We start from the raw sequence: 11,050 nt of genomic DNA, 5'->3' as shown, positions 1-11,050 counted from the left end.
CGCCCTTTCACTCGCACATACAGCGTTCGGCGCGCGGCGACAATTTCTTCTCCAAATGACGTCATACGGAACCTCACGGCGACGGCGACGGCGACGGCTACGGCGACGGCGACGCCGACGGCAGAAATCTGCTTTTGAGTGTCCATATAATTGCTATCGCAATAATAAAATCACTACTACTACTACTGGCGCAGAGCGCGCGTTTGTTCTCCGCCGTGGGTTCACTCCCCGTGAAAACTCGCGTCCCTCGCGCCCTTTCACTCGCACATACATCGTTCGGCGCGCGGCGACGATTTCATCTCCATTGACGTCATACGGAACCTCACGGCGACGGCGATGGCAGAAATCTGCTTTTGAGTGTCCATATAATTGCTATCGCAATAAAAGAAGGCGGCGTAGCTCGCGCGCACGCAACCATACCATTTAGCAAAACGTAGCCGGGTCTTCATCGGAAAGCAGAGTGCAAGCCTTAAGGCGACAATCCTCAGACACACGCAGTACTCCACTTCGAATTTAATTTTATTGCGATAGCAATTATATGGACACTCAAAAGCAGATTTCTGCCGTCACCGTCGCCATCGCCGTGAGGTTCCGTATGACGTCATTTGGAGATGAAATCGTCGCCGAACGCTGTATGTGCGAGTGAAAGGGCGCGAGGGGCGCGTCATTCACGGGGAGTGAACGCGCGGCGGAGAACAAACGCGCGTTCTGCGCCGTGCTCGCTTAAGGGCTGCAGAAGTAGGCGTCTCTTTTCTCCTTTACAATCACCATATATGTAGAGCAAACGCGCCTTCTTCAGACGCGCGAGAGGCAGTGGGGGAGGGGGAGGGAAGGGAGGCGACGTTTAGCTGCGGCACCAAGTGCCTATTTATATCAGAGGCTCCAGCAACAGTCACCAACGCCGCACGCATTTTGAGCTAACGCGGGCAAAACGCCGATGGCGTCGACAACAGTTCTGCGTGTTGTTGTTACCAAAGCCGCTCACCTTACTTCGTATGACATTGCTGTGTTGCTATCGCATTCATTGCTTCGCCCTTAGGGCGAAACTGTGACATTTTCTGTTCTGTCGTTGTAATGGGGAGGCCACCTGGCCACCGCCGCGTATAGTTCGGACTCCCTAGTAGCAATGCGCCTACGTACTAAACAACTTCGTTTGTCATTCACCTTCACAGAGTGGAATGACTCATGATTTTTTTTACAACACGTTCGAGGAGTTCAAGTAAATGCGATGTCTACGGCGCGTCCTTCAGGCGATAATTTCGATCCAAGTAGAAACAGCAGAAACCGTAGCGTGTGGTTGGAGCCGAATTGTAGATGCGAAGCGATCAATGTTCTCGAATACAGCCGTATCAACAACCTTAACAATCTTTGTGAGGTGCTGACGAATATTTTATGAATATGTGGCCAACACAAAACAACAACCAGTGTTTTTTAAGCAGGTCCGCCCGCAACAATAGCCTTTTAGTTCAATATTTATCTAGCACAATAGACAAAGGACGATAACGCGATCTTGTAGGATTTTTAATGAATCCTCATCGTACGTCTTCGGAATGGCTCTAGATAGAATCTGCGACCTTGTGCTCAGTGGCAGAACGTCGCAGCCACCTGATAGGCAGCGAGAAGTCTTTCACAACTATGCGGCGCTCTGCGTCCGATGCCGTATGCTGTACGTATACTCCCAATGTTTTACGCGTCAATGCTGTTAGCATGGAATGTTTTACACCCTCTATTCATTCCTATGGTAACGAAAAAGCCAAGAAACGGTACTCATTGAGACGTAACCATGTGTTTCCCACTTACCTTGTTGGTCTTAGCCTGGCCTGACAAGCGGTTTTGCTCTTTTATGCTGCCGTCGACAAAGCCGTTCTATTGATAATGGACAATAAGCGCACTGATATTTATTGAGTTTTGTAGAACGTTTGATCACACACGGCACCTTAGCTCATATGGAAGGAAAATGAAGTAGGGGAAAGCAAGTGTTTCCAACTAACCACCTCCACTTCCAGTTCACTCTACCTACATACGTTCACTCATTTGACCACACTCGTCGCTACAGCATGACGTTCTATATAGCGTTGAGCAAGAATGCAAGAAGGCATTTAAGTTCTTTCTCTTTCCACTCCTTCCATCTTTCTATCTTCCGTTCTCCTCACCCATGCGCTGCATACCAAACCGAAAACTTGCCTTTGGTTAACTTCCCTGCCTTTCATGCATCCATGACTTCTTCCTCGAAGTAATCTTCGACGGTCGAGATTGACCTAGAGCCTTTCACTGCGCCGCCTATCCCGTGTTTAACGGCAAATAAATATTTTGAAAAATTCAGTGCCATTCCACTCTGTGAATGTGGATCACCAGCGAAGCTGTGTATGTGGTGATTGACCGCTCCTCCGGTGAAACGTTCCAAGCTTGCTGGATTGGGGCCACATTGACGGCTCGCATTTATTCCTGCCTCGTGGTCCTGGTGGGCAGCACGCTTACGCTTGGCATCCGCGGCCCGCTCATCGTCGGTGGTCTCCTTCCGCCGCCGCCACGCCCATTCCCTTTTTTGTTCACGCCGTCGTTCTTCGTAGGCCCGCTGTTCTTCTTCAGACCGTACAAAACGCGGCCTACTCATTTCACAGTTAGAGCAGAACTGAGGAAAGGAGCCTACGCAGAGCATGACGTCAGGAGAAAGAAGACACTCAGATTGGTTGGCACTAGCTTGAATACGCGGGATGGCGTACACGTGCATGGTGTGACGTAGACATGACCGACGCGGGCCAAAGTGTAGTATCTGTTCTTATCAGCTTAATATCTGATACGGGTTGTATTTGGGCCCAAGATATTAAACTTATTTTTGTAAGTTGGCGGAGTGCCTGCTTCGCCTCCGCCGTGGGTCGGCCCAGTATTGCACTATCTTCGGGATCGGCCCACGGTTTTTGGTCTACGGATATCGATTTGCTGGAAACTAGCCATATACAGCTTCGCTGTAAAAATGAAAGACACGAAATTTTTCATGACGCAATGTAATGAAACGGAATGTGAACAGGCACACGCCATGTTATCGCTTAATTCGACAAGCGTACCGTAGAAAGTTTACTATCGTTGTCTATCCAGGTCAGCGACAGCGAGCGGTCGTTGACCCCATATGTAGTTCGGTCACGATCGGACGCTGGAAGAAAGTGAAACCAGTCTCCGCAATCATTATGCTTCAAAGTTTGGCACACATTGCCTAAAGCGACAGCTTCAGAGAAAGAAAAGTGTACACATGAGGCAATGTCAACTTTCACAGCAGTCATTACATTGTTGTGACAGTGAACGCGCACGCTGTCATTGCCTATGTATCAAGGATTTCCGAATGAAAGCTTTACCGCTTTACTGTCGGAACGACATTGCGGAATACAGTGATCAACAGTTTTAATGGCGGGGGTCATTTGCGCCCCACGGGGGAGATGTAGTCCCAATCACGTTAAACCCTGCAGGACCAAATAAACGTTGTTCACCACCATTTGCGACTGCAGCACGTCCTCGCTGCGAGCACAGTCACCGGCTGCAAGACTCGATGGTGGCGGAAATGAATACACTGAAATACCTGCATGGCCGCCTGGTTTCTTTCTTCTACCTGAGCCTAACAGCTTCAGAACAGATGGTGGGCTTTTTGGGTCTGGTGGCAGGCGTCATTGAGTCGTATGTATGAATTCCCACCACCAGCGACACTACTTTAATAGCGTTCTTTCTTCCTGGTTTTGGTAGGCATCACAGCAACCCATTTCACGTCCGACCGCGCGGCTTTGCTCGGTCTAAATGTTTCAAGTGATGTTACCAGCCGACACGAAACGTGAACTGCATGTATCTCTGCCACAAGATTAGAGTACTTATCGCATGGCACAAAACGCAAGTCAGGTGAACACACACGTGCCCTTTATTGCTTAGCTTCGGCTCGCTTCGGTTATAAGACGAGAAACACTGATAGATCCAGACAGCCCCCCCTCGACCTGTACCAAATCTTTCCATCCGTCTATAACGAAGTTGACTCACGCTGCCCCTATTTTCTATTTGTTTATGTGAGACCCCACCTCTTGAGGCTAGCCTGGATCAGCGAGAAAACAAGCATGTTAAGTGTGACTGGGTTGAAAAGTAACTGGTCAGAAGAAAGTGCTCTGCATGTGTATTTGAAGAAACGCGATAAGATACACCGACCAAAATAACTTAAAATTTAATGACGTTTCGGTCCCGATACGGGAGCCTTGTTCACAATAAAACCCATAAGGGAAAAACAGCGTATTGGGCCGGTATTTTGTAGCGATGCCTTTAATGTCATAATGCCTTTTCGCGCTTATCGCGCTTTGTCAGTGGTCAGAGCGACGGTCCGCTCACGATATCAACGTTGATAATGCGAGCAGGCCGTCGCTCTGACCACTTAAAAAGCGCGATAAGCGCGAAAAGGCATTATGACATTAAAGGCATCGCTACAAAATAGCGGCCTTGAAATAAGTTTCAGTACGTGACGCAAGCAGCGAGTGTACACCGTCGGAAGTGCCCCGTCACTCCTATTCAGCGTGTGCGCCGTGGTCTGTATGTGCAAGGATTCTAGAGGCAGGCGTGACTAATGCTTCCTTTCCTTGGCCAGAACACGTGTGCTTGCCCAGTCAATATCGTGGCCTGTAGATTCCACATGTTCAGCAATGGAACTCGAGGTCACATGCCGTTTCCTGACGTCACACCCATGCTGTTGCACACGTTTCTTGAAGTCGCCTGTCTCTCCGATATACTTGTAACCACAGTCATCGCACGTTATGACGTAGGTTACACCGGGAAATTTTTCCTGTGGCAACTTGTCTTTTACGTTTACTAGAACATTTCTTCTTCTTTCTGGGGTTTTACGTGCCAAAACCAGTTCTGATTATGGGGCACGCCGTAGTGGAGGGCTCCGGAATAATTTCTTACTTCGCATGTTGGCACATGCACAATTTTGACGTTGCACCACCGCATGATACGAGTGTATTTGTTAAAAGTGAGGGAGAACTTTAATAATAACAATAATAAAGTCAGGGGGGTCGGGGCCTCAGGTACATTCCTCTAGCCATCTACTCTGGGCTGCCGGAAGAGCGAAAGACCGAGAGACTACATGGTGTCCGTGATAAGCCTGGTAGATATCACTCTGGTATTAAGGCAGTCCTACCGTATAAGGGTTACGCACTGACATCATTGATTGGGTGAATAATCATCTTTTATGGCGCAAGGGTCAATTACTGACGTCATCTGGGTCGCCAAGTTATAGTACGGTCAGCATGCTGAAGGGCTGCGCGTTGCCTATAGATCCGCCTATCTCCAGGAGCAAAGCGGAAGCTGCGAATAGGACTGCAAAATGGCGCCACGTGACATCATGTGAACGCTCCCAACACAGGGTGAACGTGAAGGTTCCGGGCGCATGTGTGGTTATCGCATACTACCACTGACCCTGAAATCCTCGTTTTTATTTCCTTCTTTTTTTTGGACGCAGATGTGCTCGAGTTCGACAACACCCACAGCTGGTTCGCGAGCAAGACTTTGGCTTACGAGGTGAACGTACATATCCCGGAGGAGGCTTATTGATCACAAGTCGGCGCGTCAACGTGGCGCTTACGAACAGAAGAGCTCGACCCCGATAGCGCAAGAATTTGTCACTTTCTTCACGGCTAGTGAATTTTCTAGGCAAGTATACAAACAAGCGCAAATAAAGGACATTTCACTAGCCATTCAGGTTGTTTTGCAGGGTTCTTTCCCAGCTTCACTCAAATGTATATACAGCAAAACATAAGCGATCTCACCAGCGAATTGGCGAATAGAAAGAGGACGGTATAAGACGATCCACTGCATTATGAATGAGAAAAAGAAGGTGGCGTAGCTCACGCGCATGCAACCATGCCACTCAGCAAAACAGGCTAGCGTAGCCGGGTCTTGGTCGGAAAGCAGAGTGCAAGCCTTGAGGCGACAGTCCTCAGACACATGCAGTACCCAGAAATGCCGTAATTCATTTGAGTGCGATTGTTCGTAAACATTACGTAGGCAAAGAGCTTCGTTTCAAAAGGACAGTCTGATAACAGGCAGTTGTCGAAATGGGGAGACTGAAAACAGCCTGTTTTCGGCAATGTCATTTCATTTACAGGTGAAGTAGGAATGTGTAAAAGAAATGATAAAAGACGAAGACGGTATACAATGCTTACATCGATAGGTATTTCCAAGTAAACAAAGAAGGGAGGGAGGGGGGGGGGGAACTACGCACATAACTGAAGCCACGTACACACACGTTAGATACTATAGTAATTGAAGTATCAGTACACTCAGGCACGCGCAGTATGACAGGGAATAGTGAAATCACTTTCTGGTGATCATTACGGGAGACATGCCGATACCAATGTGAGCAGTACGTGAATATACAAAACTAAGTCGAGAGGACGTTTCCAGTAGAAATTAGTTTTGTTTTTCCTCAGACGTAGTCCAAGTGGAGGCCTAGACAAAAGGCGTACAATGCCTGACGGGTTCTCGGGGCTCTTACTTAAATACACAACAACTTATTGTTGTGTATTTCAACAATCAACATATTAGTGGACCAACCCTATAATTTAAATAGATTTTGAGCTCGCTAAGGGAACCAGCGCTGTCCACGAGGTGCTACGGCAGTTTAAGTGTGCGACTAAAGCATACTGATAGCTGACACCGTCTGGCAGGGAGGCCATGAAATTGGCACCGCCATCAGGATGTCCCTTGTGGAAGTGGTGTTGTCGGTCAGGGTCCATTATCATGCCACGTGTCCTATATTGGACAGACTGACAGGCGTCTAAACACTCTCCTGCGCGAGCACGCGAACAATGTCAACTGAGGACTGAAAGATGACATAGCGGCCCATTGTCATACGTGTGGATGCAGACCACAATTCTACGAGTGCACTATCCTGCACAGACTTCACTGCGTGCAGCGAACGCGGGAGATAGCAGACGCTGCAATATTTCAGGGTGCGCCGCATAGGTGTGTCAGTGTGGAGACCATTCATCTTCTTCAAAAGGTACTAGCCTTTCTGAATCATAACCGAGCACGCGTCGTCCATTAGTGTGGCTATTGGCATGTTTTGGTAACTCTTCTCCCAACTTGTATAGTTTCACCGTGCTTCCTTATCTATCATTTTGTTTTCGTTCTTTTCTCTTTATTTCTTTTTCTTCCTTTTCTGCTGAGTATATTAGCGTGGCCTTTGAGAATAAAGTTCAATTTGAAGTAAGCGCTTGTCCGTCTTGGCCCTGTCGTCACTTTCTCCGTCTTAGCGCTTCAAATTTAATTAGTCATGGAATATCAATCAGACCGCGCTGAAGTCTTGGATGCCATGCGTTCGTACACGTTGTAGCATGCCACTGCTTAATGAGGTCAAGCTAGAAACATGGGCTTCAAGATGAGCAGCGTGTTTTTTGGTGGATGTGCAACTGAAAACTCGACTCGCTAGGTTGGGTGTTACGGCGCTGCTGCTGGTACGCGGTGTATCATCGATGATTAGCACCATGGCCTCTCGAGTGTAAACGAGGGTGTTCCTTGTCGGGCTTCTCATGGAGGTACGTACTAATAATGTCATACACCTCAATCAAAATTATTTTTTAAGGCTGGCAACATTGGGTGGTCGCCCATTTTCTTGTCGGTTTACATCTAAGAGACCCGTGGCAAGAAAGGCACCTAAAAGTTGATGCTTACTAACGGTTGATTGTGCGCACATCCATGAAACAGTCTCACGCACCATGAATGATGCATCGAAAGGGCGTGTGAATTACATGTGTAATTTGGGAGGCAAAATTCTGCAGCCGCGACATGCCCCCCATCCTCCTCTTCCACACTAAAAAATTATTTCCATCCACTACTTCCACCATAAACAACACGGTTTGCTAAAGGGCCTTTATTCCGGAACGCAATTAGCACTAGCTATCAATGACATCAGATCCGCCATAAATATTAACGTACCATGTAGTAGATGCCCTATTTCTTGAAATCGAGAAGGCGCTTAATAATGTTACGCATCAAAGGTTTTCTTTTTTTTTTCTTTTTTTTTTTTTTAAGCTATCGCGTCTTAGTCTTCGCCCACTCGTTTTAAACCGGGTCCGAAATGTTCTAAACAACCAACGGCAATATAGTATGTATGCAAATAACTACTCATCTGTATCATGTCCCGTTGTATCAGGTGTTCCTCAGGGTACAGTGCTCGGCCCTTTGCGCTTTCGTTTATAATATTGGCCTGCCTAATACTATTTATTCAAACATCAGATTTTCGCAGACGACTGTGGTCTGTACCGACTAACAAACTGCATTAACGACGTTTGAACATTCTAATCCAATCTTATTGAAGTTGAAAAGTGGTGCAGAAATTAGCCTATGTCACTGAATGCTAACAAGACATCTCTTTTTTCTTTTCACCACAGGAAAAACTGACCTGGGGTGGTATTCTGTAAGAGTCCAATTATTGGACTGTCCATTTCGGCTGTCGCTGATTGGCTGCTGCTTCACGTGCAAGAAGGAAACTGGCTGGCACCTTCCTGCACGTGAAGCAATCAATAGCCAATCAGCGACAGCCGAAATGGACAGTCCACTAATTGGACTCCCTCAGAATACCGCCCCTGCACTAGAATACCTGCTTTGTGACTCCCCGATTTCATCTGTAACCTCGTATGCATACCTAGGCGATTAAATTCTCTTCTGATATTTCCTGGTCGCACCACGAATCCAACATAACCATAAACGTTAACCGTGAACAAAATAGCGCGAAAAGGGGAGAACACAGGACAAGCACTGGGGACAAGGGAGGAACACAGGACAAGTGTTGCGGACAAGAGAGGAACACAGAACAAGCGGACAAGGGAGGAACACAGGACAAGCGATAGGACAAGGGAGGAACACAAAACAATATCTGCAGACAAGGGCGGAACACAGAACAAGGGCTCGGACAAGGGAGGAACACAGGACCAGCGCTGTCGGACAAGGCAAGAACACAAGCCAAGCACTAACCGCGTTCTTGGCCACCTTCGCCGCAACTTGCGGCTAGCGCTATCTTATGTGAAATTATTAGCTCATAATACTCTGCTCAAGCCAACACTGGAATGCGCATGCACCACCCCAGTCAACGTCACAGCCTCGCCGAATATTCATACAATACCCACATCACAGAAATAAAGTCCCGTATTAGTCTTCACAACCTTGCAATTCGTCGCCACGTCCGTGTGTTTCTCATAAATTTTATCATACATCTCCTCGTCCATCCGTAATCACCCCAGCTCATCGCCATTCTAGCGGACTCAACCACTATAAAGCCGCACACCCGCTCCCAGCCCGGACCGCAGCTCACTATTCTTCTTTTTTCGTGCTTACCTAGAAAGACTGGAGCGCATGGTTTTCCTCCCGACGCCGTGCACCACTCCAACTCCATCCCCTTCAAGGAAGACATTGTGCATTTGCTCTGTTAGAATTTTGCCCACGCTTAACGTAAAACCCCGAAACAGGGGCTTTTGCGATATTGGAAATAAATAAAAAAATCAACTTCTGTAATTTTCCCACGCTTAACGTAAAACCCCGAAACAGGGGCTTTTGCGATATTGGAAATAAATAAAAAAAATCAGCGATCGAAAGGGTATGCGCAGCACAAGAGAACTGGATCCTAGATCGCACAAACATGGTTACACTAAAGCTACTGCAACGGCGGTTCTGAGTGCTCTATAGCTTGTGCGCCCACAGTCACGTGTCTTAAGTGAATGTCCCTTTTATTTCATTTATTGTCACCCGAAAGGCTTTCAGACGTATTCACGAGGGGGAAAAGGCATACGTGTGAGAACGGTAATTATAGGACGGATTAAAGGATGTGGTATACAAATTAATATAATAAAAATTATACAGGGACTACAAAATTTTCTTGCGCATGATATCACCAGGACCACAAAGGTACATTTCCGGAATTTTGGTATACGAAGCCATATTAACACCAGTCGGAAACAGTTTATGTCAGAAACGAAGCTACGCAAAGTTAATAAGTTTCTTTTTTCTTTCCTATTTTTTTTTTCAATTTATGGCTCACGAGACAATGTGGTCGGTCTTGTGTGAGTATTTTTGTTTCTTTTAGTTTTTGTCACACAGCCCCCATCACGTTTCTTTAAAGATTATTTTTCCTGATAGTTGATTTAAATCAACATATTCGCTGAACTAGCAAAAGAGACAATGACACTGCGCGCACGTACTGATCAAAATACCTTTTTGGAAGCACGTCAGGGCCACGACACTGACGTTTGGGGGCTATAGCCAAGCGGAAAGCATAGAAGCACGTCTTCGCGTTGCAGTCCCTTCGTATAGACAGGTAAATCTTGTTGTTTTGTACCCTGGCGTGATGTTTTTACGTGGCGCTCCGGAGAGGTAAAGCTAGCGAAATGGGAAGCGCGGGCGTGCCGTAAGAACGTTTAGGGAAAATACACCATTGCTTTATTGGCTCAACAGCTGCTGCAGCACCCTGGGGCCACGTTTTCTAACAACCAATTTCGATTTAATTTCTTTCGACTGCCCTGATACGTTCTGAAGTGGCTATACTCCGTTCCATACATAGCAGTCAACGCCGTGGAACCAACGCAAGAAGTTCGGTCAAGAAAAGATATCCTTCGGCACATTTCGTTCGCGCGGAACATCGATTGCTCGCGCGATAATGCACGTGAGGCTCCTCGTGGCGGGTTGCAAATAAAAAAACCCGGAAAGAACAACAAAAATATAAAATGATCTAAAACTACGCATTAGCAGCCGTATACCACAGTGTGTTTGTTTCTAAGGGTTGAAACTTGTTTCATTCAATACTGAGCGTATGTAAAAAACAGTTGCGCACAATTGCGGTAAAAAACATCGAAACAAATCCAAGTGCGAACGAAGCCAGTGCAAGAAGTCTCTCTAGCTTCCACAGAGTTGACTGTTATGTATGGAACGGAGCACAGGGTGCCAGCGCCGCCCAGTTATCACCAGAATCGGCCACTATGCGCGCGGTTCGTGATAAGAAAGGAACAGTAAATGAAAAGGAACGCTCCAGAATACG

At 47.0% G+C, this 11,050-nt stretch overlaps 1 pseudogene; it reads left to right on the top strand.

The window, feature by feature from the left end:
• The first annotated feature begins 2,745 nt into the window (after positions 1-2,745).
• On the top strand, positions 2,746-2,918 carry LOC119462963 (U2 spliceosomal RNA; annotated as a pseudogene).
• Positions 2,919-11,050: the final 8,132 nt, after the last annotated feature.

The sequence above is a fragment of the Dermacentor silvarum genome, chromosome 8 (assembly GCF_013339745.2).
Source record: "Dermacentor silvarum isolate Dsil-2018 chromosome 8, BIME_Dsil_1.4, whole genome shotgun sequence".
In the NCBI taxonomy this organism is placed as follows: domain Eukaryota; kingdom Metazoa; phylum Arthropoda; class Arachnida; order Ixodida; family Ixodidae; genus Dermacentor; species Dermacentor silvarum.
Note: the sequence above shows the minus strand (reverse complement) of the source record. Positions and strands in the feature narration are given on the sequence as shown.